The 27893-nt window shown below is 42.6% G+C and overlaps 1 protein-coding gene across 1 annotated transcript in view; it reads left to right on the top strand.

Annotated features, from left to right (window-relative positions):
- Positions 1-27893, top strand: part of LOC139760192 (potassium channel subfamily K member 1-like) — a 598280-nt gene that overhangs the window by 177084 nt on the left and 393303 nt on the right. The window lies entirely within an intron of this gene.

Raw genomic sequence — 27893 nt, forward strand, 5'->3', positions numbered from 1 at the left:
AGGCATTTGGATGATTTTTGCAGGGAAAAAATGCAAATGAGTGGGAGATGTATAAAAGAAAGAGGCAGGAGGTCAAGAGAAAGGTGCAAGAGGTGAAAAAGAGGGCAAATGAGAGTTGGGGTGCGAGAGTATCAATAAATTTTAGGGAGAATAAAAAGATGTTCTGGAAGGAGGTAAATAAAGTGTGTAAGACAGGGGAGCAAATGGGAACTTCAGTGAAGGGGGCTAGTGGGGAGGTGATAACAAGTAGTGGTGATGTGAGAAAGAGATGGAGTGAGTATTTTAAAGGTTTGTTGAATGTGTTTGATGATAGAGTGGCAGATATAGGGTGTTTTGGTCGAGGTGGTGTGCAAAGTGAGACGGTTAAGGAAAATGATTTGGTAAACAGAGAAGAGGTAGTAAAACTTTGCGGAAGATGAAAGCCGCAAGGCAGCAGGTTTGGATGGTATTGCAGTGGAATTTATTAGAAAAGGGGGTGACTGTATTGTTGACTGGTTGGTAAGGTTATTTAATGTATGTATGATTCATGGTGAGGTGCCTGAGGATTGGCGGAATGCTTGCATAGTGCCATTGTACAAAGGCAAAGGGTATAAGAGTGAGTGCTCAAATTACAGAGGTATATGTTTGTTGAGTATTCCTGGTAAATTATATGGGAGGGTATTGATTGAGAGGGTGAAGGCATGTACAGAGCATTAGATTGGGGAAGAGCAGTGTGGGAAGGATGTGTGGATCACGTGTTTGCTTTGAAGAATGTATGTGAGAAATACTTAGAAAAGCAAATGGATTTGTATGTAGCATATATGGATCTGGAGAAGGCATATGATAGAGTTGATAGAGATGCTCTGTGAAAGGTACTAAGAATATATGGTGTGGGAGGCAAGTTGTTAGAAGCAGTGAAAAGTTTTTATCGAGGATGTAAGGCATGTTTACGTGTAGGAAGAGAGGAAAGTGATTGGTTCTCAGTGATTGTAGGTTTGTGGCAGGGGTGTGTGATGTCTCCATAGTTGTTTACTTTGTTTATGGATGGGGTTGTTATGGAGGTGAATGCAAGAGTTTTGTAAAGAGGGTAAGTATGCAGTCTGTTGTGGATGAGAGAGCTTGGAAAGTGAGTCAGTTGTTGTTCGCTGATGATACAACGCTGGTGGCTGATTCATGTAAGAAACTGCAGAAGCTGGTGACTGAATTTGGTAGTATGTGAAAGAAGAAGTTTATGAGTAAATGTGAATAAGAGCAAGGTTATTAGGAACGGTATGGTTGAGGGTCAAGTCAATTGGGAGATAAGTTTGAATGGAGAAAAACTGGAGGAAGTAAAGTGTTTTACATATCTGGGAGTGGATCTGGCAGCGGATGGAACCATGGAAGCGGAAGTGAATCATAGGGTGGGGGAGGGGGCGAAAGTTCTGGGAGCCTTGAAGAATGTGTGGAAGTCGAGAACATTGTCTCGTAAGGCAAAAATGGGGATGTTTGAAGGAATAGTGGTTCCAACAATGTTATATGGTTGCGAGACGTGGGCTATGAATATAGTTTTGCGGAAGAGGGTGGATGTGCTGGAATTGAGATGTTTGAGGACAATATGTTGTGTGAGGTGGTTTCATCGAGTAAGTGATAACAGGGTAACAGAGATGTGTGGTAATGATGTGATGTGTCTTGAAATGGTTTGGTCGCATAGAGAGAATGAGTGAGGAAATATTGACCAAGAGGATATATGTGTCAGAGGTGGAGGGAACGAGGAGAAGTGGGAGACCAAATTGGAGGTGGAAAGATGAAATGAAAAAGGTTTTGATTGGTCGGCGCCTGAACATGCAGGAGGGTGAAAGGCGCGCATGGAATATAGTGAATTGGAACGATGTGGTATACTGGGGTCGACGTGCTATCATTGGATTGAACCAGGGCATGTGAAGCGTCTGGGGTAAACCATGGAAAGTTCTGTGGAGCTTGGATGTGGAAAGGGAGCTGTGTTTTCGGTGCATTATTACATGACACCTAGAGACTGAGTGTGAATGGATGTGGCCTTTGTCGTCTTTTCCTAACGCTATCTCGCACACATGAGGGGGAGGGGGTTGTTATTCCATGTGTGGCAAGGTGGCGATGGGAATGAATAAAGGCAGACAGTATAAATTATGTAAATGTGTATATATGTATATGTCTGTGTTTGTATATATATGTATACGTTGAGATGTATATGTATGTATATTTGCGTGTATATGTATCCAAGAGGATATATATATATATATATATATATATATATATATATATATATATATATATATATATATATTTATATATATATATATATATATATTCCTATGAGTCCACTGGGAAAATGAACCACGCGCAATATTGTGATTCTTTTCCTTTAAACATACCCATTTTCGCTTTCCGAGATAATGTTCTCGACTTCCACACATTCTTCAATGCTCCCAGAACTTTCGCCCCCTCCCCCACCCTATGATTTACTTCCGCTGTAATGGTTCCATCCGCTGCCAAATCCACTCCCAGATATTAAAAACACTTCACTTCCTCCAGTTTTTCTCCAATAAAACTTACCTCCCAATTGACTTGACGCTCAACCCTACTGTACCAAATAACCTTACTCTTATTCACATTTACTCTCAGCTTTCTTCTTTCACACACTTTACCAAACTCAGTTACCAGCTTCTGCAGTTTCTCACATGAATCAGCCATCAGCGCTGTATCATCAGCGAACAACAACTGACTCACTTCCCAAGCTCTCTCGTCCACAACAGACTGCATACTTGCCCCTCTTTCCAAAACTCTTGCATTCACCTCCCTAATAACCCCATCCATGAACAAATTAAACAACCAAGGAGACATCCCACACCCCTGCCGGAAACCTACATTCACTGTGAACCTTTCAGTTTCCTCTCTTCTTACACGTACACATTCCTTACATCCTCGATAAAAACTTTTCACTGCTTCTAACAACTTGCCTCCCACACCATATATTCTTAATACCTTCCACAGAGCATCTCTGTCAACTCTATCATATGCCTTCTCCAGATCCATAAATGCTACATACAAATCCATTTGCTTTTCTAAGTATTTCTCACATACATTCTTCAAAGCAAACACCTGATCCACACATCCTCTACTACTTCTGAAACCGCACTGCTCTTCCCCAATATGATGATCTGTACATGCCTTCACCCTCTCAATCAATACCCTTCCATATAATTTCCCAGGAATACTCAACAAACTTATACCTCTGTAATTTGAGTACTCACTTTTATCCCCTTTGCCTTTGTACAATGGCACTATGCAAGCATTCCGCCAATCCTCAGGCACCTCACCATGAATCATACATACATTGAATAACCTTACCAACCAGTCAACAATACAGTCACCCCCTTTTTAAATAAATTCCACTGCAATACCATCGAAACCTGCTGCCCTGCCGGCTTTCATATTCCGCAAAGGTTTTACTACCTCTTCTCTGTTTACCCAATCATTTTCCCTAACCCTCTCACTTTGCACACCACCTCGACCAAAACACCCTATATCTGCCACTCTATCATCAAACATGTTCAAGAAGCTTTCAAAATACTCACTCCATCTCCTTCTCACATCACCACTACTTGTTATCACCTCCCCATTTGCCCCCATCACTGAAGTACCCATTTGTTCCCTTGTTTTACGCACTTTATTTACCTCCTTCCAAAACATCTTTTTATTCTCCCTAAAATTTAATGATACTCTCTCACCCCAACTCTCATTTGCCCTCTTTTTCACCTCTTGCACCTTTCTCTTGACCTCCTGCCTCTTTCTTTCATACATCTCCCACTCATTAGCATTATTTCCCTGCAAAAATCGTGCAAATGCCTCTCTTCTCTCTTTCACTTATAATCTTACTTCTTCATCCCACCACTCACTACCCTTTCTAATCTGCCCACCTCCCACGCTTCTCATGCCACAAGCCTCTTTTGCGCAAGCCATCACTGCTTCCCTAAATATATCCCATTCCTCCCTCACTCCTCTTACGTCCTTTGTTCTCACCTTTTTCCATTCTGTGCTCAGTCTCTCCTGGTACTTCCTCACACAAGTCTCCTTCCCAAGCTCACTTACTCTCACCACTCTCTTCACCCCAACATTCTCTCTTCTTTCCTGAAAACCTCTACAAATCTTCACCTTCGCCTCCACAAGATAATGATCAGACATCCCTCCAGTTGCACCTCTCAGCACATTAACATCCAAAAGTGTCTCTTTTGCGCGCCTATCAATTAACACGTAATCCAATAATGCTCTCTGGCCATCTCTCCTACTTACATAAGTATAATTATGTATATCTCTCTTTTTAAACCAGGTATTCCCAATCACCAGTCCTTTTTCAGCACATAAATCTACAAGCTCTTCACCATTTCCATTTGCAACACTGAACAGCCCATGTACACCAATTATTCCCTCAACTGCCACATTACTCACCTTTGGATTCAAATCACCCATCACTATAACCCGGTCTTGTGCATCAAAACTACTAACACACTCACTCAGCTGGTCACAAAACACTTGGTTCTCATGATCTTTCTTGTCATGCCCAGGTGCATATGCACCAATAATCACCCATCTCTCTCCATCCACTTTCAGTTTTGCCCATATTAATCTAGAATTTACTTTCTTACACTGTATCAGATACTTCCACCACTCCTGTATCAGGAGTAGTGCTACTCCTTCCCTTGCTCTTGTCCTCCCACTAACCCCTGACTTTACTCCCAAGACATTCCCAAACCACTCTTCCCCTTTACCCTTGACCTTCGTTTCACTCAGAGCCAAAACATCCAGGTTCCTTTCCTCAAACATACAACCTATCTCTCCTTTTTTCTCATCTTGGTTATATCCACACACATTTACACACACGCACACACACACACACACACACACACACACACACACACACACACACACACACACACACACACAGACACACACACACAAACACACACACAGACACACACAATTTAACACACACACACACACACAATTTAACACACACACACACACACACACACACACACACACACACACACACACACACACACTCACATAGACACACACACACACACAGACACACACAATCCACACACACAGACACCCCAATCTGAGCCTTCGAGGTTGAATCCATTGACAGCACGTCGTCCCCGGTATACCACATCGTTCCAATTCACTCTGTTCCTTGCACGCCTTTCACCCTCTTGCATGATCACTGATCTTGCCCCGATCACTCAAAATCTTTTTCACTCCATCTTTCCACCTCCAATTTGGTCTCACACTTCTCCTCGTTCCCTCCACCTCTGACACATATATCTTCTTGCTCAATCTTTCCTCACTCATTCTCTCCATGTGACCAAACCATTTCAAAACACCCTCTTCTGCTCTCTCAACCACACTCTTTTTATTTCCACACATCTCTCTTACCCTTACATTACTTACTCGATCAAACCACCTCATACCACATATTGTTCTCAAACATCTCATTTCCAGCACATCCACCCTCCTGCGCACAACTCTATCCATAGCCCACGCCTCGCAACCATACAACATTGTTGGAACCACTATTCCTTCAAACATACCCATTTTTGCTTTCCGAGATAATGTTCTCGACTTCCAAACATTCATCAAGGCTCCCAGAATTTTCGCCCCCTCCCCCACCCTATGATTCACTTCCGCTTCCATGGTTCCATCCGCTGCCAGATCCACTCCCAGATATCTAAAACACTTTACTTCCTCCAGTTTTTCTCCATTCAAACTTACCTCCCAATTGACTTGACCCTCAACCCTACTGTACCTAATAACCCTGCTCTTATTCACATTTACTCTTAACTTTCTTCTTTCACACACTTTACCAAACTCAGTCACCAGCTTCTGCAGTTTCTTACATGAATCAGCCACCAGCGGTGTATCATCAGCGAACAACAACTGACTCACTTCCCAAGCTCTCTCATCCACAACAGACTGCATACTTGCCCCTCTTTCCAAAACTCTTGCATTCACCTCCCTAACAACCCCATCCATAAACAAATTAAACAACCATGGAGGCATCACACACCCCTGCCGCAAACCTATATTCACTGAGAACCAATCACTTTCCTCTCTTTCTACCCGTACACATGCCTTACATCCTCGATAAAAACTTTTCACTTCTTCCAACAACTTGCCTCCCGCACCATATATTCTTAAAACCTTCCACAGAGCATCTCTATGAACTCTATCATATGCCTTCTCCAGATCCATAAATGCTACATACAAATCCATTTGTTTTTCTAAGTATTAACACATACATTCTTCAAAGGAAACACCTCATCCACACGTCCTCTACCACTTCTGAATCCACACTGCTCTTCCCCAATCTAATGCTCTGTACATGCCTTCACCCTCTCAATCAATACCCTCCCATATAATTTACCAGGAATACTCAACAAACTTATACCTCTGTAATTTGAGCACTCACTCTTATCCCCTTTACCTGTGTACATTGGCACTATGCAAGCATTCCGCCAATCCTCAGGCACCTCACCATGAATCATACATACATTAAATAACCTTACCAACCAGTCAACAATACAGTCACCCCCTTTTTTAATAAATTCCACTGCAATACCATCCAAACCTGCTGACTTGCCGGCTTTCATCTTCCGTAAAGCTTTTACTACCTCTTCTCTACTTACCAAATCATTTTCCCTAACCCTCTCACATTGCACACCACCTCGACCAAAACACCCTACATCTGCCACTCTATCATCAAACACATTCAACAAACCTTCAAAATACTCACTCCATCTCCTTCTCACATCACCACTATTTGTTATCACCTCCCCATTAGCGCCCTTCACTGAAGTTCCCATTTGCTCCCTTGTCTTACGCACTTTATTTACCTCCTTCCAAAACATCTTTTTATTCTCCCTGAAATTTAATGATACACTCTCACCCCAACTCTCATTTGCCCTCTTTTTCACCTCTTGCACCTTTCTCTTGACCTCCTGCCTCTTTCTTTTATACCTCTCCCACTCATTTGCATTTTTTCCCTGCAAAAATCGTCCAAATGCCTCTCTCTTCTCTTTCACTTATAATCTTACTTCTTCATCCCACCACTCACTACCTTTTCTAATCTGCCCACCTCCCACGCTTCTCATGCCACAAGCATCTTTTGCGCAAGCCATCACTGCTTTCCTAAATACATCCCATTCCTTCCTCACTCCCCTTACCTCCTTTGTTCTCACCTTTTTCCATTCTGTACTCAGTCTCTCCTGGTACTTCCTCACACAAGTCTCCTTCCCACGCTCACTTACTCTCACCACTCTCTTCACCCCAACATTCTCTCTTCTTTTCTGAAAACCCCCTACAAATCTTCACCTTAGCCTCCACAAGATAATGATCAGACATCCCTCCAGTTGCACCTCTCAGCACAGTAACATCCAAAAGTCTCTCTTTCTTGCGTCTATCAATTAACACGTAATCCAATAACGCTCTCTGGCCATCTCTCCTACTTACATACGTATACTTATGTATATCTCGCTTTTTAAACAAGGTATTCCCAATCACCAGTCCTTTTTCAGCACATAAATCTACAAGCTCTTCACCATTTCCATTTACAACACTGAACACTCCATGTATACCAATTATTCCCTCAACTGCCACATTACTCACCTTTGTATTCAAATCACCCATCACTATAACCCGGTCTTGTGCATCAAAACCACTAACACACTCATTCAGCTGCTCCCAAAAGACTTGCCTCTCATGATCTTTCTTGTCATGCCCAGGTGCATATGCACCAATAATCACCCATCTCTCTCCATCCACTTTCAGTTTTACCCATATCAATCTAGAATTTACTTTCTTGCACTCTATCACATACTCCCACAACTCCTGATTCAGGAGTAGTGCTACTCCTTCCCTTGCTCTTGTCCTCTCACTAACCCCTGACTTTACTCCCAAGACATTCCCAAACCACTCTTCCCCTTTACCCTTTAGCTTCGTTTCGCTCAGAGCCAAAACATCCAGGTTCCTTTCCTCAAACATACTACCTATCTCTCCTTTTTTCCCATCTTGGTTATATCCACACACATTTAGACACCTCAATCTGAGCCTTCGAAGAGGATGAGCATTCCTCGCGCGACTCCTTCTTCTGTTTCCCCTTTTAGAAAGTTAAAATACAAGGAGGGGAGGGTTTCTGGCCCCCCGCTCCCGTCCCCTTTAGTCGCCTTCTACGACACGTGAGGAATGCGTGGGAAGTATTCTTTCTCCCCTATCACCTATATATATATATATATATATATATATATATATATATATATATATATATATATATATATATATGGAAAGTTCTGTGGGGCCTGGATGTGGAAAGGGAGCTGTGGTTTCGGTGAATTACACATGTCAGCTAGAGACTGAGTGTGAAGGAATGTGGCCTTTATTGTCTTTTCCTAGCGCTCCTTCGCGCATATGCGGGGGAAGGAGGTTGTCATTTCATGTGTGGCGGGGTGACGACGGAAATGAATAAAGGTAGACAGTATGAATTATATATATGTGTATATATGTATATGTCTGTGTGTGTATGTATATGTATACCTTGAGATGTATAGGTATGTATATGTGCGTGTGTGGACGTGTATGTATACACATGTGTATGTGGGTGGGTTGGGCCATTGTTTCGTCTTTTTCCATGCACTACCTCGCAAACGTGGGAGACAGCGAAAAAGTTTAATATATATATATATATATATATATATATATATATATATATATATATATATATATATATATATATATATATATATATATATATATATTTTTTTTTTTTTTGCTTTGTCGCTGTCTCCCGCGATTGCGAGGTAGCGCAAGGAAACAGACGAAAGAAATGGCCCAACCCACCCCCATACACATGTATATACATACGTCCACACATGGAAATATACATACCTACACAGCTTTCGATGCTTTACCCCAGACGCTTCACATGCCCTGATTCAATCCACTGACAGCACGTCAACCCCGGTATACCACATCGATCCTTGCCCTCCTTTTACCCTCCTGCATGTTCAGGCCCCGATCACTCAGAATCTTTTTCACTCCATCTTTCCACCTCCAATTTTGTCTCCCACTCCTCCTCGTTCCCTCTACTTCTTGCACATATATCCTCTTTGTCAATATTTCCTCAATCATTCCGTCCATATGTCCAAACCACTTCAGCACACCATCTCTCTCAACCACACTCTTTTTATTGCCACACATCTCTCTTATCCTTTCATTACTTACTCGATCAAACATCTCACACCACATATTGTCATCAAACATTTCATTTTCAACGCATCCACCCTCTTCCGTACAACCCTATCTATATTCCGTGCCTCGCAACCATATATCATTGTTGGAACCTCTATTCCTTCAAACATACCTATGTTTGCTCTCCGAGATAACGTTCGGTCCTTCCATTCATTCTTCAACGCTCTCAGAACCTTCGCCCCCTCCCCTACGCCGTGACTCACTTCAGCTTTCATGGTTCCATCCGCTGCTAAATCCACTCCCAGATATCGAAAACACTTCCTCCAATTTTTTTCTATTCAAACTTACATCCCAAATAACTTGTCCCTCGACTCTACTGAAGCAAATAAACTTGCTCTTATTCACAACTCTCAACTTTCTCTTTACACACACTTTTCCAAACTCAGTCACCACCCTCACGGTTTCTCACCCGAATCAGCCACCAGAGCTGTGTCATCGGCGAACAACTACTGACTCACTTCCCAAGCTCTCTCACCTACAACAGACTGCATACTTGCCCCTCTCTCCAAAACTCTTGCATTCACCTCCCTAACCACCCCATCCATAAACAAATTAAACAACCATAGGGACATCACACACCCCTGCCGGAAACCAACATTCACTGGGAACCAGTCAATCTCCTCTCCTCCTATTCGTACATGTGCCTTACATCCTCGATAAAAGCTTTTCACTGCTTCTAACAACTTGCCTCCCACACCATATACTCTTAATACCTTCCACAGAGCATCTCTATCAACCCTATCATATGCCTTCTCCAAATCCATAGATGCTACATACAAATCCATTTGTTATTTTAAATATTTCTTACACCTGATCCACACATCCTCTACCACTTATGAAACCACACTCCTTTTCCCCAGTCTGATGCTCCGTACATGCCTTCACCCTTTCAATCAATATTCTCCCATACAACTTCCCAAGAATACTCAACAAACTTATGCCTCTGTAATTTGAACACTCACCTTTAACCCTTTTGCCTTTGTACAGTGCATGCATGTATATCAACCAATCCTCAGGCACTTCACCATGATCCATACATGCATTGAATATCCTCACCAACCAGTCAACAGCACAGTAACCCATTTTTTAAAATAAATTCCACTGGAATACCATCCAAACCCGCCGCCTTGCCGGCTTTCATCTTCCGCAATGTTTTCACTACCTCTCCTTTGTTTACCAAACCATTCTCCTTGGCCCTCTCACTTCGCACACCACCTGGGCCAAAATGCCCTATATCTGCCAATCTATTATCAAACACATTCAACAAACCTTCAAAATACTCGCCCCATCTCTTTCTCAATTCACCACTACTTGTTATTGCCTCCCCATTAGCCCCCTTCACCGATGTTCACAATTGTTCTCTTGTCTTACGCACTTTACTTACCTCCTTCCAAAACATCTTTTTATTTTCCTTAAAATTTAATGATACTCTCTCACCGTGTGGATGCCGCCACACCACTCTATTGGCCTTTGGCACCCCAAATTACGTTTTAAAATAAATTCGCATATGCCCTCTTTTTCACCTCTTGCACCTTTCTCCTGACCTCCTGCCGCTTTCTTTTATACATCTCCCAGTCATTTGCACTATTTACATGCAAAAATTATCCAAATGTCTCTTTCTTCTTTTTCAGTGACAATCTTACTTCTTCATCCCACCACTCACTACCCTTTCTAATCTGCCCACCTCCCACGCTTCTCATGCCACATGCATCTTTTGCGCAAGCCATCACTGCTTCACTAAATACATCCCAGTCCTTCCCCACTCCAGTTACATCATTTGCTCTCACCTTTTTCAATTTTGCACTCAATCTCCCCTGGTACTTCCTCACACAAGCTCACTTACTCTCACCACTCTCTTCTCCCCAACATTCTCTCTTCTTTTCTGAAAACCTCTACAAATCTTCACCTTCGTCTCCACAAGATAGTGATCAGACATCCCTCCAGCTGCCCCTCTCGGCACAATATCATCCAAAAGTCTCTCTTTTACACGTCTATCAATTAACACGTAATCCAATAATGCCCTTTGACCATCTCTCTTACTCGCATACTTATACCTATATATACCTCTCTTTTTAAACCAGTATTCCCAGTCACCAGTCTTTTTTCAGCACACAAATCCACAAGCTCTTCACCATTTCCATTTACATCAGTGAACACCCCCTGTACACCAATTATACCCTCAACTGCCACATTACTCACCTTTCAGTTTTACTCACATCAATCTAGAATTTACTTTCTTACACTATCACATACTACCACAACTCTTGCTTCAGGAGTAGTGCCACTCCTTCCTTAGCTCTTGTCCTCTCACCAAACCACTCTTCCCCTTTACCCTTGAGCTGCGTTTCACTCAGAGCCAAAACATCCAAGTTTCTTTCCTCAAACATTCTACCTATCTCTTCTTTTTCTCATCTTAGTTACATCCACATACATTTAGACACCCCACTTTGAGCCTTCGAGGAGGATGGGCACTCTCAGCTCGACTCCCTCTGTTTCCCTTTCTAGAAATATAAATACAAGGGGAGGGGGTGGGGATTCCAGCCTCCCGTTTCCGCCCACCTTTAGTCGCCTTCTTCGACACTAAGGGAATACGTAGGAAGTATTCTTACTCCCCTATCCCCAGGGATAGGGGAGAAAATATATTATTCACATTTATTCTCAACTTTCTTCTTTCACACACTTTACTAAACTCAGTCACCAACTTCTGCTTTTTCTCACCCGAATCAGCCCCAGCGCTGTATCATCAGCGAACACCAACTGACTCACTTCCCAAAACCTCTCATCCACAACGAACTGCATACTTGCCCCTCTCCGAAACTCTTGCATTTGCCTCCCTAACCACCCCATCCATAAACAAGTTAAACAGGCATAGAGACATCACGCATCCCTGCTGGAAACCGACATTCACTGGGAACAAATCTCTTTCCCCTCTTCCTACTCGCACACATGATTTACATCATTGGTAAAAACTTTTCACTGCTTCTAACAACTTGCCTCCCACACTATATATTCTTAATACCTTCCACAGAGCATCTCTATCAACCCTATGATATGCCTTCTCCAGATCCATAAATGCTGCATAAAAATCCAACTGTTTTTCTAAGTATTTCTCACAAGCATTCTTTAAAACAAACACCTGATCCGCACATCCTCTGCCACTTCAGAAACCAAACTGCTCTTGCCCAATCTGATGCGCTGTACATGCCTTTATCCTCTCAGTCAATACCCTCCCATGTAATTTCCCAGGAATACTCAACAGACTTATGCATCTCTAATTTGAACACTCACCTTTATCCCCTCTGCCTTTATACAATGGCACTATGCAAGCATTCCGCCAATCCTCAGACACTTTATCATGATTCACACACATACTGAATAGCCTTACCAACCAATCAACAACACAGACACCCCCTTTTTTGATAAATTTCACTGTAATACCATCCAAATCCGCCGCCTTGCCGGATTTGATCATCTGCAAGGCTTTCACTACCTCTTCTCTGATTACCAAACCATTCCTCCTGACCCTTTCCCTTCGCACAACTACCCGATAAAAACACACTATATCTACAACTTTAACGTCAAACACATCCAACAAACCTTCAAAACACTCTCTCCATCTCCTGCTCACTTCATCAGTACTTTTTATAACCTCCCCATTCACCGATGTTCCCATATTTTCTCTTGTCTTATGCACTTTATTTACCTCCTTCCAGAACATCTTTTTATTCTCCCTAAAATTTAATGATACTCTCTCACCCCAACTCTCATTTGCCCTCTTTTTCACCTGTTGCACCTTTCTTTTGACCTCTTCCTGCTTTCTTTTATACATCTCCCATTCATTTGCACTACTTTTCTTCAAAAATCATCGAAACGCCTTTCTCCTCTCTTTCGCTAACAATCTTATTTCTTCATCCCACCATTTACAACCCTTTCTAATCTGCCCACCTTCCACCGTTCTTATGCCACAGGCATCTTTTGCGAAAGCCATCACTGCTTCCCTAAATACATCGCATTCCTTCCTCATTCCCCTTACCACATTCGCTTTCATCTTTTGCCATTATGCTCTCAGTCTCTCCTGGTACTTCCTCACACAAGTCTCCTTTCCAAGCTCACTTACTCTCAACACTTTTTCCTCCCCAAAATTCTCTCTCCTTTTTCGAAAAGCTATACAAATCTTTTTATATATATATATTTCATTTATTTATTAATTTTGCTTTGTCGCTGTCTCCCGCGTCAGCGACGTAGCGCAAGGAAACAGACGAAAGAATGGCCCAACTCACCCACCTACACATGTATATACATACACGTCCACACACGCAAATACATACCTATACATCTCAACGTATACATATACATACACACAGACATATACATTTATACACATGTATATAATTCATACTGTCTGCCTTTATTCATCCCCATCGCCACCTCGCCACACATGAAATAACAACCCCCTCCCGCCGCATGTGTGCGAGGTAGCGCTAGGAAAAGACAACAAAGGACACAGTCGTTCACTCAGTCTCTCGCTGTCATGTAATAATGTACCGAAACCACAGCTCCCTTTCCACATCCAGGCCCCACAGAACTTTTCATGGTTTACCCCAGACGCTTCACATGCCCTGGTTCAATCTAGTGACAGCACGTCGACCCGGTATACCACATCGTTCCAATTCACTCTATTCCTTGCACGCCTTTCACCCTCCTGCATATTCAGGCCCCGATCACTCAAAATCTTTTTCACTCCATCTTTCCACCTCCAATTTGGTCTCCCACTTCTCTCGTTCCCTCCACCTCTGACACATATATCCTCTTGCTCAATCTTTCATCACTCATTCTCTCCATGTGACCAAACCATTTCAAAACACCCTCTTCTGTTCTCTCAACCACACTCTTTTTATTGCCACACATCTTTCTCACCGTTTTATTACTTACTCGATCGAACCACCTCACACCACATATTGTCCTCAAACATCTCATTTCCAGCACATCCACCCTCCTCCGCACAACCCTATCCACAGCCCACGCCTCGCAACCATATAACATTGTTGGAATCACTATTCCTTCAAACATACCCATTTTTGCTTTCCGAGATAATGCTTTCGACTTCCACACATTCTTCAAGGCTCCCAGAACTTTCGCCCCCTCCCCCACCCTATGATTCACTTCCGCTTCCATGGTTCCATCCGCTGCCAAATCCACTCCCAAATATATAAAACACTTCACATCCTCCAGTTATCCTCCATTCAAACTTACCTCCCAATTGACTTGACCCTCAACCCTACTGTACCTAATAACCTTGATCTTATACACATTTACTCTCAACTTTCCTCTTTCACACACTTTACCAAACTCAGTCACCAGCTTCTGCAGTTTCTCACATGTATCAACCACCAGCGCTGTATCATCAGCGAACAGCAACTGACTCACTTCCCAAGCTCTCTCATCCACAAAAGACTGCATACTTTCCAAAACTCTTCCATTCACCTCCCTAACAACCCCATCCATTAACAAATTAAACAACCAAGGAGACATCACACACCCCTGCCGCAAACCTACATTCACTGAGAAGCAATCACTTTTTTCTCTTCCTATATGTACACATGCCTTACATCCTTGATAAAAACTTTTCACTGCTTCTAACAACTTGCCTCCCACACCATATATTATTAATACCTTCCACAGAGCATCTCTATCAACTTCATCATATGCCCTCTCCAGATCCATAAATGCTACATACAAATCCATTTGCTTTTCTAAGTATTTCTCACATACATTCTTCAAAGCAAACACCTGATCCACACATCCTCTACCACTTCTGAAACCATACTGATCTTCCCCAATCTGATACTCTGGACATGCCTTCACCCTCTCAATCAATACCCTCACATATAATTTCCCAGTAATACTCAACAAACGTATACCTCTGTAATTTGAGCACTCACCTTTGTCCCCTTTGCCTTTGTACAATGGCACTATGCAAACATTCCGCCAATCCTCAGGCACCTCACCATGAATCGTACATGCATTAAATAACCTTACCAACCAGTCAACAATACAGTCACCCCCTTTTTTAATAAATTCCACTACAATACCATCATAACCCGCTGCCTTGCCGGCTTTCATCTTCCGCAAAGCTTTTACTACCTCTTCGCTGTTTACCAGATCATTTTCCCTAACCCTCTCACTTTGCTCACCACCTTGACGAAAAAACTATATCTGCCACTCTATTATCAAACACATTCAACAAGCCTAAATACTCACTCCATCTCCTTCTCACATCACCACTACTTGTTATCACCTCCCCATTAGCCCCCTTCACTGAAGTTCCCATTTGTTTGCTTGTCTTACGCACTCTATTTACTTCCTTCCAAAACATCTTTTTATTCTCCCTAAAATTTAATGATACTCTCTCACCCCAACTATCATTTGCCCTCTTTTTCACCTCTTGCACCTTTCTCTTGACCTCCTGCCTCTTTCTTTTATATATCTCCCACTCATTTGCATTATTTTCCCGCAAAAATCGCCCAAATGCCTCTCCCTTCTCTTTCACCAATAATCTTACTTCTTCATTCTACCACTCTACTCTTTTTAATCTGCCCACCTCCCACGCTTTTAATGCCACAAGTATCTTTTGCGCAAGCCATCACTGCTTCCCTAAATACATCCCATTCCTCCCCCACTCCCCTTACCTCCTTTGTTCTCCCCTTTTTCCATTCTGTGCTCAGTCTCTCCTGGCACTTCCTCACACAGGTCTCCTTTCCAAGCTCACCTTTTCTCACCACTCTCTTCACCCCAACATTCTCTCTTCTTTTCTGAAAACCTCTCCAAATCTTCACCTTCGCCTCCACAAGATAATGATCAGACATCCCTCTAGTTGCATCTCTCAGCACATTAACATCCAAAAGTTCTACTTCGCGCGCCTATCAATTACACGTAAGCTAATAACGCTCTCTGGCCATCTCTCCGACTTACATATTTATGTTTATGTATATCTCTCTTTTTAAACCAGGTATTCCCAATCACCAGTCCTTTTTCAGCACATAGATTTACAAGCTCTTCACCATTTCCATTTACAACACTGAACACCGCATGTATACCAATTATTCCCTGAACTGCCACATTACTCACCTTTGCATTCAAATCATCCATCACTATAAACCGGTCTCGTGCATCAAAACCACTAACACACTCATTCAGCTGCTCCCAAAACACTTGCCTCTCATGATCTTTCTTCTCATGCCCAGGTGCATATGCACCAATAATCACCCATCTCTCTCCATCAACTTTCAGTTTTACCTCTATCAATCTAGAGTTTACTTTCTTACACTCTACCACGTACTCCCACCACTCCTGTTTCAGGAATATTGCTACTCCTTCCCTTGCTCTTGTCCTCTCACTAACCCCTGACTTTACTCCCAAGACATTCTCAAACCACTCTTTCCCTTTACCATTGAGCTTCGTTTCACTCAGAGCCAAAGCATCCAGTTTCCTTTCCTCAAACATACTACCTATCTCTCCTTTTTTCTCATCTTGGTTACATGTACGCACATTTAGACACCCCAATCTGAGCCTTTGAGGAGGATTAGCACTCACCGCGTGACTCCTTCTTCTGTTTACCTTTTTAGAGAGTTGAAATACAAGGAGGGGAGGGTTTCTAGCCCCCCGCTCCCGTCCCCTTTAGTCGCCTTCTACGACACGTGAGGAATGCGTGGGAAGTATTCTTTCTCCCCTATCCCCAGGGACAACCTATCCCCAGGGATATATATATATATATATATATGTATATATATATATTCATATATGTGTGTGTGTGTGTGTGTGTGTGTGTGTGTGTGTGTGTGTGTGTGTGTGTGTGTGTGTGTGTGTGTGTGTGTGTGTGTGTGTGTATGTATGTGTGTGTTTGTTGCAAAAGGACTTAGTGATTGGGAATACCTGGTTTAAAAAGAGAGATATAGATAAGCAAACTTATTTGAGTAGGAGAGATGACCAGAGAGCGTTATTGGATAACGTGTTGATTGATAGGCACGTGAACGAGAGACTTTTGGATGTTAATGTGTTGGGAGGTGCAACTGGAGGGGTATCTTATCATTATGTTGTGGGGGCGAAGGTGAAGATTTGTAGAGGTTTTCACAAATGAAGAATGTTGGGGTGAAGAGAGTGGTGAGAGTAAGTGAGCTTGGAAAGGACACTTGTGTGAGGAAGCACCAGGAGAGACTGAGTGCAGAATGGAAAAAGGTGTTAGCAAATGAAGTAAGGGGAGTGGCGGAGGAATGAGATGTATTCAGGGAAGCAGTGATGGCTTGTGCAAAATATGCATGTGGCATGAGAAGAGTGGGAGGTGGGCAGGCTAGAAAGGGTAGTGAGTTTTGGGATGAAGAAGTAAGATTGTTAGTGAAAGAAGAGAGACTCATTTAGACGATGTTTGCAGGAAAATAGTGCAAGTGAGTGGGAGATTTTTAAAATAAAGAGGCAGGAGGTCAAGAGAAAGGTGCAAGAGGTGAAAAAGAGTTGGGGTGAGAGAGTATTGTTAAATTTTAGGGAGAATGATGTTTTGGAAGGTCAATAATGTGCGTAAGACAAGAGAACAAATAGGAACATCGGTGAATGGGTTTAATGGGGAAGGAATAACAAATAGTGATGAAGTGAGCAGATGGAGTGAGTATTTTGAAGTTTTTTGAATATGCTTGATGATGGAGTGGCAGATATAGGGTGTTTTGGTCGAGGTGGTGTGCAAAGTGAGAGGGTCAGGGAAAATGGTTTGGTAAACAGAGAAGAGGTAGTAAAAGTTTTGCAAAAGATAAAAGCCGGCAAGGCGGTGAGTTTGGATGGTATTGCAGTGGAATTTATTAAAAAAGGGGGTGACTGTGTTGTTGACTAATTGATGAGGATATTCAGTGTATGTATGGATCATGCTGAAGTGCCTGAGGATTGGCGGAATGCTTGCATAGTGCCATTGTATAAAGGCAAAGGGGATAAAGGTGAGTGCTCAAATTACAGATGTATAGGTTTTTTGAGTATTCCTGGGAAATTATAAGGCATGTACAGAGCATCAGATTGGGGAAGAGCAGTGTGGTTTCAGAAGTGGTAGAGGATGTGGGATCAGGTATTTGCTTTGAAGAATGTATGTGAGAAATGCTTTGAAAAACAAATGGATTTGTATATAGTGTTTATGGATCTGGAGAAGGCATATAGTAGAAATGATAGAGACACTCTGTTGAAGGTGAGTTGCAAAAGCAGTGAAAAGTTTTTATTAAGGCTGTAAGGCATGTGTACGAGTAGGAAGAGAGGAGAATGATTGGGTCCCGGTGAATGTTTGTTTGCGGCAGGGATGCGTGATGCCTCTATGGTTATTTAATTTGTTTACATATGTGGTTGTTAGGGAGGTGAATGCAAGAGATTTGGAGAGAGTTGCAAGTATGCAGTTTGTTATGGATGAGAGGGCTTGGGAAGTGAGTCAGTTGTTGTTCGCTGATGATACACCGCTGGTGGCTGATTCATGTGAGAAACTGCAGAAGCTGGCGAGTGAGTTTGGTAAAGTGTGTGAAAGAACAAAGTTAAGAGTAAATGTGAATAAGAGCAAGGTTATTAGGTACAGTAGGGTTGAGGGTCAAGTCAATTGGGAGGTAAGTTTGAATGGAGAAAAACTGGAGGAAGTGAAGTTTTTTTAGATATATGGGAGTGGTTTTAGCTGCAGGTGGAGCCATGGAAGCGGAAGTGAGTCACAGGGTGGGCGAGGGGGCGAAGGTTATGGGAGCGTAGAAGAATGTGTGGAAGACGAGAACGTTCGTTATCTCGGAGAGCAAAAATGGGTATGTTTGAAGGAATAGTGGTTCCAACAATGTTATATGGTTTTGAGGCATGGGTTGTAGATGGGTTGTACGGAGGAGGGTGGATGTGTTGGAAATGAGATGTTTGAGGACAATGTGTGGTGTGAGGTGGTTTGATCGAGTAAGTAATGAAAGGGTAAGAGAGATGTGTGGTAATAAAAAGAGTGTGGTTGAGAGAGCAGAATAGGGTGTATTGAAATGGTTTGATCATATGGAGAGAATGAGTGAGGAAAGATTAACCAAGAGGATATATGTGTCAGAGGTGAAGGGAAGGAGAAGTGGATGACCAAATTGGAGGTGGAAGGATGAGGTGAAAAAGATTTTGGGCAATCGGAACCTGAACATACAGGAGGGTGAAAGGTGTTCAAGGAATAGAATGAAGTGGAACGATGTGGTATACCAGGGTCGTCGTGCTATCAATGGATTGAACCAGGGCATGTGAAGCGTCTGAGGTAAAGCATGGAAAGTTTTGTGGGGCCTGGACGTGGAAAGGGATCTGTGGTTTCGGTGCATTATTACATGACAGCTAGAGACTGAGTGTGAACGAATGTGGCCTTTGTTGTCTTTTCCTAGGGCTACCTCGCGCGCGGGCTGGGGGAAGGGGATGTCATTTCATGTGTGGCTGGGTGGCGACAGGAATTGATGAAGGCAACAAATATGAATATGTACATGTGTATATATGTATATGTCAGCGTATGTATATGTAAGTATATGTTGAAATGTATAGGTATGTATATGTGCGTGTGTGGGCGTTTATGTATATACATGTGTATGTGGGTGGGTTGGGCCATTCTTTCGTCTTTTACCTTCTGCTACCGAGCTAACGCGGGAGACACCGACTAAGTATATATATATATATATATATATATATATATATATATATATATATATATATATATATATATATATATATATATATATATATATATATATACATATATATATATATTTTTTTTTTTTTTGCTTTGTCGCTGTCTCCCGCGTTTGCGAGGTAGCGCAATGAAACAGACGAAAGAAATGGCCCAACCCACCCCCATACACATGCCTTGATTCAATCCACTGACAGCACGTCAACCCTGGTATACCACATCGCTCCAATTCACTCTATTCTTTGCCCTCCTTTCACCCTCCTGCATGTTCAGGCCCCGATCACACAAATTCTTTTTCACTCCATCTTTCCACCTCCAATTTGGTCATCCTCTTCTCCTCGTTCCCTCCACCTCCGACACATATATCCTCTTGGTCAATCTTTCCTCACTCATTCTCTCCATGTGACCAAACCATTTCAAAACACCCTCTTCTGCTCTCTCAACCACGCTCTTTTTATTTCCACACATCTCTCTTACCCTTACGTTACTTACTCGATCAAACCACCTCACACCACACATTGTCCTCAAACATCTCATTTCCAGCACATCCATCCTCCTGCGCACAACTCTATCCATAGTCCACACCTCGCAACCATACAACATTGTTGGAACCACTATTCCTTCAAACATACCCATTTTTGCTTTCCGAGATAATGTTCTCGACTTCCACACATTCTTCAAGGCTCCCAGAATTTTCGCCCCCTCCCCCACCCTATGATCCACTTCCGCTTCCATGGTTCCATCGGCTGCCAGATCCACTCCCAGATATCTAAAACACTTCACTTCCTCCAGTTTTTCTCCATTCAAACTCACCTCCCAATTGAATTGACCCTCAACCCTACTGTACCTAATAACCTTGCTCTTATTCACATTTACTCTTAACTTTCTTCTTTCACACACTTTACCAAACTCAGTCACCAGCTTCTGCAGTTTCTCACATGAATCAGCCACCAGCGCTGTATCATCAGCGAACAACAACTGACTCACTTCCCAAGCTCTCTCATCCCCAACAGACTTCATACTTATATATATATGTAGCTTAGACATTGAAGCTTGTTGATACAGTGGTTGGGTTGATGAGAACTACTATTGACGTTTTTGTAAATAAATTATACATTTCCTTTTTCCATAGCCAGAGGTTGAACCATCATGTGACATTCATTTTTTCATTTCATTTCAAGCTAGAAGTTTCAGTTTTCTAAATTGTTTCTTACATTTTTCATATGTATATGTATGTATGTGTGTGTGTGTGTGTGTATATGTGCGTATGTATGTGTATGTGTGTGTATGTGTATATATATATATATATATATATATATTATCCCTAGGGATAGGGGTGAAAGAATACTTCCCACGCATTCCTCGCGTGTCGTAGAAAGCGACTAGAGGGGACGGGAGCGGGGGGCCAGAAATCCTCCCCTCCTTGTATTAACTTTCTAAAAGGGGAAACAGAAGAAGGAGTCACGCGGGGAGTGCTCATCCTCCTCGAAGGCTCAGATTGGGGTGCCTAAATGTGTGTGGATGTAACCAAGATGTGAAAAAAGGAGAGATAGGTAGTATGTTTGAGGAAAGGAACCTGGATGTTTTGGCTCTGAGTGAAACGAAGCTCAAGGGTAAAGGGGAAGAGTGGTTTGGGAATGTCTTGGGAGTAAAGTCAGGGGTTAGTGAGAGGACAAGAGCAAGGAAAGGAGTAGCAGTACTCCTGAAACAGGAGTTGTGGGAGTATGTGATAGAATGTAAGAAAGTAAATTCTCGATTAATATGGGTAAAACTGAAAGTTGATGGAGAGAGATGGGTGATTATTGGTGCATATGCACCTGGGCATGAGAAGAAAGATCATGAGAGGCAAGTGTTTTGGGAGCAGTTGAATGAGTGTGTTAGTGGTTTTGATGCACGAGACCGGGTTATAGTGATGGGTGATTTGAATACAAAGGTGAGTAATGTGGCAGTTGAGGGAATAATTGGTATACATGGGGTGTTCAGTGTTGTAAATGGAAATGGTGAAGAGCTTGTAGTTTTATGTGCTGAAAAAGGACTGATGATTGGGAATACCTGGTTTAAAAAGTGAGATATACATAAGTATACTTATGTAAGTAGGAGAGATGGCCAGAGAGCGTAATTGGATTACGTGTTAATTGACAGGCGCGCGAAAGAGAGACTTTTGGATGTTAATGTGCTGAGAGGTGCAACTGGAGGGATGTCTGATCATTATCTTGTGGAGGCTAAGGTGAAGATTTGTATGGGTTTTCAGAAAAGAAGAGTGAATGTTGGGGTGAAGAGGGTGGTGAGAGTAAGTGAGCTTGGGAAGGAGACTTGTGTCAGGAAGTACCAGGAGAGACTGAGTACAGAATGGAAAAAGGTGAGAACAATGGAAGTAAGGGGAGTGGGGGAGGAATGGGATGTATTTAGGGAATCAGTGATGGATTGCCCAAAAGATGCTTGTGGCATGAGAAGAGTGGGAGGTGGGTTGATTAGAAAGGGTAGTGAGTGGTGGGATGAAGAAGTGAGAGTATTAGTGAAAGAGAAGAGAGAGGCATTTGGACGATTTTTGCAGGGAAAAAATGCAATTGAGTGGGAGAAGTATAAAAGAAAGAGACAGGAGGTCAAGAGAAAGGTGCAAGAGGTGAAAAAAAGGGCAAATGAGAATTGGGGTGAGAGAGTATCATTAAATTTTAGGGAGAATAAAAAATTGTTCTGGAAGGAGGTAAATAAAGTGCGTAAGACAAGGGAGCAAATGGGAACTTCAGTGAAGGGTGCAAATGGGGAGGTGATAACAGGTAGTGGTGATGTGAGAAGGAGATGGAGTGAGTATTTTGAAGGTTTGTTGAATGTGTTTGATGATAGAGTGGCAGATATAGGGTGTTTTGGTCGCGGTGGTGTGCAAAGTGAGAGGGTTAGGGAAAATGATTTGGTAAACAGAGAAGAGGTAGTAAAAGCTTTGCGGAAGATGAAAGCCGGCAAGGCAGCAGGTTTGAATGGTATTGCAGTGGAATTTATTAAAAAAGGGGGTGACTGTATTGTTGACTGGTTGGTAAGGTTATTTAATGTATGTATGACTCATGGTGAGGTGCCTGAGGATTGGCGGAATGCGTGCATAGTGCCATTGTACAAAGGCAAAGGGGATAAGAGTGAGTGCTCAAATTACAGAGGTATAAGTTTGTTGAGTATTCCTGGTAAATTATATGGGAGGGTATTGATTGAGAGGGTGAAGGCATGTACAGAGCATCAGATTGGGGAAGAGCAGTGTGGTTTCAGAAGTGGTAGAGGATGTATGGATCAGGTGTTTGCTTTGAAGAATGTATGTGAGAAATACTTAGAAAAGCAAATGGATTTGTATGTAGCATTTATGGATCTGGAGAAGGCATATGATAGAGTTGATAGAGATGCTCTGTGGAAGGTATTAAGAATATATGGTGTGGGAGGCAAGTTGTTAGAAGCAGTGAAAAGTTTTTATCGAGGATGTAAGACATGTGTACGTGTAGGAAGAGAGGAAAGTGATTGGTTCTCAGTGAATGTAGGTTTGCGGCAGGGGTGTGTGATGTCTCCATGGTTGTTTAATTTGTTTATGGATGGGGTTGTTGGGGAGGTGAATGCAAGAGTTTTGGAAAGAGGGGCAAGTATGAAGTCTGTTGTGGATGAGAGAGCTTGGGAAGTGAGTCAGTTGTTGTTCGCTGATGATACAGCGCTGGTGGCTGATTCATGTGAGAAACTGCAGAAGCTGGTGACTGAATTTGGTAAAGTGTGTGAAAGAAGAAAGTAAATGTGAATAAGAGCAAGGTTATTAGGTACAGTAGGGTTGATGGTCAAGTCAATTGGGAGGTGAGTTTGAATGGAGAAAAACTGGAGGAAGTGAAGTGTTTTAGATATCTGGGAATGGATCTGGCAGCGGATGGAACCATGGAAGCGGAAGTGGATCATAGAGTGGGGGAGGGGGCAAAAATTCTGGGAGCCTTGAAGAATGTGTGGAAGTCGAGAACATTATCTCGGAAAGCAAAAATGGGTATGTTTGAAGGAATAGTGGTTCCAACAATGTTGTATGGTTGCGAGGCGTGGACTATGGATAGAGTTGTGCGCAGGAGGATGGATGTGCTGGAAATGAGATGTTTGAGGACAATATGTGGTGTGAGGTGGTTTGATCGAGTAAGTAACGTAAGGGTAAGAGAGATGTGTGGAAATAAAAAGAGCGTGGTTGAGAGAGCAGAAGAGGGTGTTTTGAAATGGTTTGGGCACATGGAGAGAATGAGTGAGGAAAGATTGACCAAGAGGATATATGTGTCGGAGGTGGAGGGAACGAGGAGAAGAGGGAGACCAAATTGGAGGTGGAAAGATGGAGTGAAAAAGATTTTGTGTGATCGGGGCCTGAACATGCAGGAGGGTGAAAGGAGGGCAAGGAATAGAGTGAATTGGAGAGATGTGGTACACCGGGGTCGACGTGCTGTCAATGTATTTGCTTTTCTAAGTATTTCTTACATACATTCTTCAAAGCAAACACCTGATCCACACATCCTCTACCACTTCTGACACCGCACTGCTCTTCCCCAAGCTGATGGTATGTACATGCCTTCACCCTCTCTATCAATACCCTCACATATGATTTACCAGGAATACTCAACAAACTTATACCTCTGTAATTTGAGCACTCACTTTTATCCCCTTTGCCTTTGTACATTGGCACTATGCAAGCATTCCGCCAATCCTCAGCCACCTCACCATGAATCATACATACATTAAATAACCTTACCAACCAGTCAACAATACAGTCACCCCCTTTTATAATAAATTCCACTGCAATACCATCCAAACCTGCTGCCTTGCCGGCTTTCATCTTCCGCAAAGCTTTTACTACCTCTTCTCTGTTTCCCAAATCATTTTCCCTAACCCTCTCACTTTGCACACCACCTCGACCAAAACTCCCTATATCTGCCACTTTATCATCAAACACATTCAACAAACCTTCAAAATACTCACTCCATCTCCTTCTCACATCACCACTACTTGTTATCACCTCCCCATTAGCCCCCTTCACTGAAGTTCCCATTTGCTCCCTTGTCTTACGCACTTTATTTACCTCCTTCCAGAACATCTTTATATTCTCCCTAAACTTTAATGATACTCTCTCACCCCAACTCTCATTTGCCCTCTTTTTAACCTCTTGCACCTTTCTCTTGACCTCCTGCCTTTTTTTTTTTTTTTTTATACATCTCCCACTCATTTGCATTTTTTCCCTGCAAAAATCGTCCAAATGCCTCTCTCTTCTCTTTCACTAATAATCTTACTTGTTCATCCTACCACTCACTACCCTTTCTAATCATCCTACCTCCCACGCTTCTCATGCCACGGGCATCCTTTGCGCAAGCCATCACTGCTTCCCTAGAAGGCGACTAGAGGGGACGGGAGCGGGGGGCCAGAAATCCTCTCCTCCTTGTATTTTAACTTTCTAAAATGGGAAAAAGAAGAAGGAGTCAAGCGGGTAGTTCTCATCCTCCTCGAAGGTTCAGCTTGGGGTGTCTAATTGTGTGTGGATGCAAGCAAGATGTGAAAAAAGGAGAGATAGGTAGTATGTTTGAGGAAAGGAACCTGGATGTTTTGGCTCTGAGTGAAACGAAGCTCAAGGGTAAAGGGGAAGAGTGGTTTGGGAATGTCTTGGGAGTAAAGTCAGGGGTTAGTGAGAAGACATGAGCAAGGGAAGGTGTAGCACTGCTCCTGAAACAGGAGTTGTGGGAGTACGTGATAGAATGTAAGAAAGTAAATTCTAGATTGATATGGGTAAAACTGAAAGTTGATGGAGAGAGATGGGTGATTTTTGGTGCATATGTACCTGGGCGTGAGAAGAAAGATCATGAGAGGCAAGTGTTTTGGGAGCAGCTGAACGAGTGTGTTAGTGGTTTTGATGCACAAGACCGGGCTATAGTGATGGGTGATTTGAATGCAAAGGTGAGTAATGTGGCAGTTGAGGGAATAATTGGTATATATGGGGTGTTCAGTGTTGTAATTGGAAATGGTGAAGAGCTTGTAGATTTATGTACTGAAAAAGGACTTGTGATTGGGAATACCTGGTTTAAAAAGCGAGATATACATAAGTATACGTATGTAAGTAGGAGCGATGGCTAGAAAGCGTTATTGGATTACGTGTTAATTGACAGGCGCGCGAAAGAGAGACTTTTGGATGTTAATGTGCTGAGAGGTGGAACTGGAGGGATGTCTGACCATTATCTTGTGGAGGCGAAGGTGAAGATTTGTAGAGATTTTCAGAGAAGAAGAGAGAATGTTGGGGTGAAGAGGGTGGTGAGAGTAAGTGAGCTTGGGAAGGGGACTTGTGTGAGGAAGTACCAGGAGATACTGGGTACAAAATGGAAAAAGGTGAGAACAATGGAAGTAAGGGGAGTGGGGGAGGAATGGGATGTATTTAGGGAATCAGTGATGGATTGCCCAAAAGATGCTTGTGGCATGAGAAGAGTGGGAGGTGGGTTGATTAGAAAGGGTAGTGAGTGGTGGGATGAAGAAGTAAGAGTATTAGTGAAAGAGAAGAGAGAGGCATTTGGACGATTTTTGCAGGGAAAAAATGCAATTGAGTGGGAGATGTATAAAAGAAAGAGACAGGAGGTCAAGAGAAAGGTGCAAGAGGTGAAAAAAAGGGCAAATCAGAATTGGGGTGAGAGAGTATCATTAAATTTTAGGGAGAATAAAAAATTGTTCTGGAAGGAGGTAAATAAAGTGCGTAAGACAAGGGAGCAAATGGGAACTTCAGTGAAGGGTGCAAATGGGGAGGTGATAACAGGTAGTGGTGATGTGAGAAGGAGATGGAGTGAGTATTTTGAAGGTTTGTTGAATGTGTTTGATGATAGAGTGGCAGATATAGGGTGTTTTGGTCGCGGTGGTGTGCAAAGTGAGAGGGTTAGGGAAAATGATTTGGTAAACAGAGAAGAGGTAGTAAAAGCTTTGCGGAAGATGAAAGCCGGCAAGGCAGCAGGTTTGAATGGTATTGCAGTGGAATTTATTAAAAAAGGGGGTGACTGTATTGTTGACTGGTTGGTAAGGTTATTTAATGTATGTATGACTCATGGTGAGGTGCCTGAGGATTGGCGGAATGCGTGCATAGTGCCATTGTACAAAGGCAAAGGGGATAAGAGTGAGTGCTCAAATTACAGAGGTATAAGTTTGTTGAGTATTCCTGGTAAATTATATGGGAGGGTATTGATTGAGAGGGTGAAGGCATGTACAGAGCATCAGATTGGGGAAGAGCAGTGTGGTTTCAGAAGTGGTAGAGGATGTATGGATCAGGTGTTTGCTTTGAAGAATGTATGTGAGAAATACTTAGAAAAGCAAATGGATTTGTATGTAGCATTTATGGATCTGGAGAAGGCATATGATAGAGTTGATAGAGATGCTCTGTGGAAGGTATTAAGAATATATGGTGTGGGAGGCAAGTTGTTAGAAGCAGTGAAAAGTTTTTATCGAGGATGTAAGACATGTGTACGTGTAGGAAGAGAGGAAAGTGATTGGTTCTCAGTGAATGTAGGTTTGCGGCAGGGGTGTGTGATGTCTCCATGGTTGTTTAATTTGTTTATGGATGGGGTTGTTGGGGAGGTGAATGCAAGAGTTTTGGAAAGAGGGGCAAGTATGAAGTCTGTTGTGGATGAGAGAGCTTGGGAAGTGAGTCAGTTGTTGTTCGCTGATGATACAGCGCTGGTGGCTGATTCATGTGAGAAACTGCAGAAGCTGGTGACTGAATTTGGTAAAGTGTGTGAAAGAAGAAAGTAAATGTGAATAAGAGCAAGGTTATTAGGTACAGTAGGGTTGATGGTCAAGTCAATTGGGAGGTGAGTTTGAATGGAGAAAAACTGGAGGAAGTGAAGTGTTTTAGATATCTGGGAATGGATCTGGCAGCGGATGGAACCAT

Source organism: Panulirus ornatus, chromosome 35 (assembly GCF_036320965.1).
Source record: "Panulirus ornatus isolate Po-2019 chromosome 35, ASM3632096v1, whole genome shotgun sequence".
NCBI lineage: Eukaryota > Metazoa > Arthropoda > Malacostraca > Decapoda > Palinuridae > Panulirus > Panulirus ornatus.